Below are 6249 nucleotides of genomic sequence, written 5' to 3' on the forward strand. Positions count from 1 at the left end.
TTTCCTTCTTGATCTTCTATGTAGATGACCTATCCATTGCAGTGAATGGGGTGTTAAAGTCCCCAACTATTACTGTATTATTATCATTGTGTTTCCTTAATTTTCTTATCAATTGTTTTGTATAATTGGCTGCTCCCTTGTTAGGGGCATAAACATTTACAATTGTTAGATCTTCTTATCTTCTTTAATGATATAGTATCCTTCCTTCCTTATCTCTTATTATAGTCTTTGGTTTAATATCTAATTTGTCTGTTGTAAGAATTGCTATCCCAACTTTCTTTTGATGTCCATTACCATCATAAATGGGTTTCCACCCCCTCAATTTCAATCGGGAGATGTGGTTGGGTCTAAAATGAGTCTCTTGCAGACAGCATATCAAAAGGTCTTGCTTTTTTATCCAAATTGATAACCTGTGCCTTTTGATTGGGACATTTAGCCCATTTACATTCAGAGTAATTAAAGATATGAATTTAATGCTATTGTATTACCTGTAAAGTCAATGTTTCTTTATATTGTCTCTGTTTCTTTCTGGTCTCTGTTACTTTTGGGTTCTTTCTTCTTAATACTTCTTGTAGGGCTGGTTTAGTGATCACAAACTTGTTAAATTTCTGTTTGTCCTGTAAGCTCTTTATCTCTCCTTCCATTCTGAATGACACCCTTGATGAATAAAGTACTCTTGGTCTCATTTTGCACCATGAATATATCACACCAGTCCTTCTTGGTCTGCCAAATCTCCGTGGATAGGTCTGCTCCCTATCTAACATTTCTACCCTTGTAGGTTGAGGGCCTTTTGTCCTGAGCTGCTTTCAGTATTTTCTTTTTGTCTCAGAAATTTGCAAGCTTCACTATTATATGTTAAGGTGTTGACCTCTTTTTATTGATTTTTGAGGTGTATTCCCTATGTCTCCTGGACTTAAATGCCTGTTTCTTTCCCTAGATTAGGGAAGTTCTCAGCTATAATTTGCTCAAATATACCTTCTCCCTCCCTCCCTCTCTTCTTTTTCTTCTGTAATCCCAATTATTCTAATTTGTCTTGCTTTATGGTATCACTTATTGCTCACATTCTACCCTCGTGATCCAGTAGCTTTTTCTCCCTTTTTTCAGCTACTTTATTCTCCATCATTTTTCTTCTGTATCATTAACTCTCTCTTCTGCCTCATTTATCCTCTCTGACAGAGCCTCCTTTTTTATTGCATCTCATTAATAGCCTTTTTAATTTTGATTTGGTTAGATTTTAGTTCTTTAATTTCTCCATAAAGGGATTCTCTAGTGTCTTCTATGCTCTTTTCAACCCCAGCTAGTATCTTTACAATCATTATTCTGAACTCTAATTCTGACATGTTATTTATATCCATACTGAATTAGTCCCTGGCACTCAGTACTTCCTCTTGTTCTCTTTTCTGAGGCAAGTTTTTCTATCTTGTCATTCACTCACAGCTCCTGAGGCTAGGAAGTCCAAGATCAAGGTGCTGGCAGATTTGGTATCTGGTGAGGGCCTACTTCCTGGCTCCCCAAATGCCTGTCTTCTCACTATGTCCTCACATGACAGAAGGTGTGTTTAACTTTTAAAAATACAGTGATTCTAGCCACTAAAAAATATGCCCTAGCATAATTCCAGACCATATAGCTTATAACATTAATCCTCTGTTCAAAAAATGAAAGGGGAGGAAGGGAGAAGAGTTTTTAAAAAATGCTTTCCTTCCTTAGCTCACAGTATGATTTATATTTCATTTGAATTCTTAATTTCTACAAAGAATATATTTTAATTCTGTAATAAGAAAAAAATTATAATGGCATGAAATTTTGACACAAGCTGCATATTTCATGAGATGTTATCTCTTGAGAGGATGTTTTTCACTCTTTGTATTTCCTTAGTCATAATTTTCACTACAGTAAATAACATGTAGTAGTAAATTCAGGCACAGTGATAGATTTTTCAATTGATATTTACAACAAAGACAAATATTTTATAACTAGGGAAATAGAATCAGGTAAAACAATATAAACAAAGAAGACTACCATTATAGAAAAATAATATCTTGGGTTTAAAATAAAGCTTAAAAGTCATTTACTTATTCTAATTTCTTTCTCTCTGTGACACCCTGAAATGTAGTGACATATAGTCACTTAAGTTATGCTTGAATGTTTTCAGTAACACAGCATTCACTATTATTTATATTGGTAGAGCTTATGCTACCACTATCTATTACCAGTCATGTCGTGGGTTGTGACAAGTTTTTGGTTTACAATTTTGTCTCTTTTCCATCTCATAGTCTGAATTTGCAAATCCCTTTTCAACATGGATCTGATGAAAAGGATGTGGATGTATGATGTTCTTTCTGAAAGTTTCACATTATTTATTTTTGCTCAAAAGATAAAAAATCCTACCCATGACCCTATTATAGTATTTAAACTCCCATATTTTCAATGTTAGATGCTATTCTAATATTTCCTACTCATTCATTGCCAGGTAATTTTCTTCTTATACAAAGAACCTATTTTCTTTTTATGTCTCTTGTGAATTCTGTTTCTACCACTGCTACTCCCCTCTCCCCAAGAGTTCAGCTTTTTACTGAACAGGTCACAGAAGAAGTGTGGTAAAAATACCAAAGCCCATGTCATCATCAGATTTCTCAGATTCTTCTTTCTTTGCTTCCACTTCCTTCTTAGCTGGGGCAGCAGTGATCGAGGGAACAGGACCTCCTGCTGGGGCAGCACCAGCTAACAAGGTAGACCCACTAGCCCCAACATTCCATATGAAGATCCTGATGTTGATATTGGCTAGCGACTTCTCAGACAAGCTCAAACAGAAAGGGTCAACATTTACACTAGGTGATTTAATGAGGGCATTCAGCTTATTTCCCCTGACCTGAATCACCTCATCATCGTGCAGGATGAAGGTCAAATAAATGCAGGTAAGCTCTAAGATGGAGGCCATTGTACAGGCAGGTGTCAGGCTGGTACTGGCATTGGATGCTGTAGAGGAAGAAGTAAGGGCCTCAACCCAACGTGGCCTTAGCTTCCTTAGAAGGACCAAGAAGTACTTTAGCAGCAGTTGAGAGAAGTCTGTCTCCATTTTAAATTTGACTTTCTTAATTCTCTAGGTTATTTATTTGTTTTTGTGCCATTTTTTAAAAATTCTCTTCAATGACTTTAGTTTCAACTTTCTTTATTCTGTTATTGTGTAGCTATATCACAACACAGGACAAAAGTACTTATTATAATTTTTTCTTTCTACAGAATTCTGAATTAGTCAAATAGCTCTTATGTCACAAAGCTACTTTTATTATGTTTCATCTACTCTTAAATCATAGTTGGAAGTTTCCAAATCTTATACAAATTTATATCACCTAGTGCTTAACAAAGAGCCTTCTAAATGTATGGTTTGTTTCTATATAGGGTATGCAGGGAAGCACACACTATCCATAATAATCAGAAATAGGTATATATGATAATCAGAAATTTACACCAAATCTAGCAGATTAGAACTGTTCATTTCCTTGAATTTTTAAAAAGCCTCATTATAAGCAAGACTGTCATTCCTGCTATTGTTTTTTTGATCAGCTAACTCCTGAACTAGTTAATAATTCTTCCAGAAGTGAGCTTTTTGCTGCTGCCAACTTCCTGGGACTTTTGGAAAAGTGCTGAACAAGGAAGCAAGTATTTTAGGAAAGAAAAGAATGTTAAGTAAAAGATTGAGTATAAAACTATGGAAAGGATAAGGACATTTGAGTCACAGTCATACACCAGAGTACAGGATTGATCTTCTTGCCAAACCAGTGCTCTGTACATCTTGTGCCATTATAGGTCTTTCATATATATAGGATCATTTTTGGTATAAGCCAGGAAGGATGCTGTCCTATGCTTTTTCTTATAATGGTGTATTTTCTCTTAAAGACAAATACAAAATTACTTATTTTCATTTTTCATGGATCATCACGCAAATATAGGCACTCTGTCTGGTTTTAATTAGTAATTCAGATAAAATACAAGTTGAGCCTAAAGAATCTTTTGTATTTGCTATGTAACTGATTTGTCATTTATGATGCAAACTCCAAAAGTTACCCATGACTACTCCTGATTGATTTTATCACAGTTTTGAAAGAATAGAGTATTCATCTACTCTAATTAAAGATTTTAGCATTCAGTCTTATTACACACAGCAAATATTTAAAACTTCAAATAACCACAAAATGTAAATTTTGGTTAGGTAAATCTCCTTCCTTTGAAATGAATCAGAGCAAATGAAGAATACATATATTGTATATATGTATATATATAAACATATATATAAAATAAATCAGAGCAAATGAAAAATATATAAATTTGGAAAATATATGAATGGAAATGCTTGTGTAATTGACATAAAGGCAAAGTATATAGGACATCATGTAGTTTTTGAAGTCACACACATCTGATTCAAACTACAGGTCTCTCATATTCTAGATATGTGGTCTCGTGCAACTTATTTAGTTTCCGTTTCATTCTCCTTTTCTCTAAAATAGGGATGATAATACCTATTTTTTTCACTATATAAATAGGAACATGAATATGACTTAGCTTACTGCCTGACATATATCATTTTATCATTATCATTAGTGTCAAATATGGTTTACCTCCAATTCAACTTCTATTGTAAGTTCTAGCCAGAACATTTAGAGAAGTAAACAAACAAAAAAAGTCCAAACTGGAAAGGAAGAAGTAAAATGATTTCTGTTCACAGATGACAAAATTTTATATATAAAACCCCTAAATATTCCATAAAAATGTTAGCTATCAAAGACATTCACAAAAACTGTAAGTTATAAAATCAACATGCAAAAATTAGCTGCATTTCTATACACTAATGATGAGAAATCTGAAGAGGAAATTAAGAAAATAATTCCAATTAGAAGAGTATTAAAAATAATAAAGTACTTAAGAAAAAATGCAATCAGGATAGAAAAGACTTACACACTGTAAACTATAAAACATTCCTGTAAAACATTAAAGGACACATAAATATACGAAAAGACATCCCACATTCATGGACTAGAAGATTTTATATCGGTAGATGACAATACTAAAAAAAAAAAAAAAAAAAAAAAAAAAAGACAATACTACCCAAAACCATCTATAGATTTAATGTAATCTCTATAAAAATCTCAACAATGATTTTGAATAAACAGAAAAATCTATCTTTGAATTCATATGGACTTTCAAAATAATTTGAAAAAAAAGAATAAAGTTGGAAGAGCACACTTTTTGACTTCAGATTTTATTACAAACCTACAATAATTAAAAGTGTGGCACTAGCATGGGAATAGATATATAGAAAAATGGAATCAAATGGAGTTGAGAAGTAAATTATCACATATATGGTTAGTTATTTTTGACAAGAGCACCAAGATCATTAATAAAGAAAGGATAGTCCTTTCAATAAGTAATGCTGGAAAAACTGGACCTCCAAATGCAAAAGAATGAAATTGGACCCTTACACCAGATACCAAAATTAATTCAAAATAGATAACAGGTCTCAATGTAAGAACTAAAACTATAATTTTACAGAAAAAAGATTCATGACAGTTGATTTGTCAATGACATGAATATAACACCAAAGTATAGGCAACAAAAGGAAAAATAAATTGGGCTTACTTGACATTTTAGACTTTTTTTCAGTAAAAGACACTATCAAGAAAGTAAAAAGGCAACCCTCAGAATGGGAGAAAATATTTGCAAAACATATATCTGGTAAGGGATTAATATCCAGAATACATAAAGAACTACTATAACTCAGCAACCACTAAAATACAATTTTTTAGAGATAATTCTTAAAATGCATAAAGCACTTGAACAGACATCTCTCTAAAGAATATATGCAAATGGCCAGTGAACATAGGAAACTATCTCAACATCACTAGCCATTAGGTAAATCAAAGTTAAAATCACAATGAGATACCACTTCTTCACATTCATTAGAATATTATTAAAAAATAAGAAAATAACAAGTGTTGGTGAGCATGTTGGAGAAATTGGAACACGTGCATTGCTTGAGGGAATATAGGATGACATGGCCACTATGTAATACAGTTTGGTGGTTTATTATAAAGCTGAACATAAAACTATTGTATGATACAGCAATTCTACTTCTCACTATATATCTAAAAGCATTATTTAAATAAATACCTGTATACCAAAGTACAGAGCAGCATTGTTCACAATAGCCAACAGATTGGTAACAACCTAAATGTCCACAACAGATGAATAAAC

The 6249-nt window shown here is 32.8% G+C and overlaps 1 pseudogene across 1 annotated transcript; it reads right to left on the reverse strand.

Annotated features, from left to right (window-relative positions):
• Positions 1-2581: 2581 nt before the first annotated feature.
• On the reverse strand, positions 2582-2938 carry LOC309866576 (large ribosomal subunit protein P1 pseudogene; annotated as a pseudogene). The gene has a single exon. The product of its transcript is annotated as a large ribosomal subunit protein P1 pseudogene (transcript).
• Between the last annotated feature and the right edge of the window lie 3311 nt (positions 2939-6249).

The sequence above is a fragment of the Mustela nivalis genome, assembly GCF_964662115.1.
Source record: "Mustela nivalis genome assembly, chromosome: 6".
In the NCBI taxonomy this organism is placed as follows: Eukaryota; Metazoa; Chordata; class Mammalia; order Carnivora; family Mustelidae; genus Mustela; species Mustela nivalis.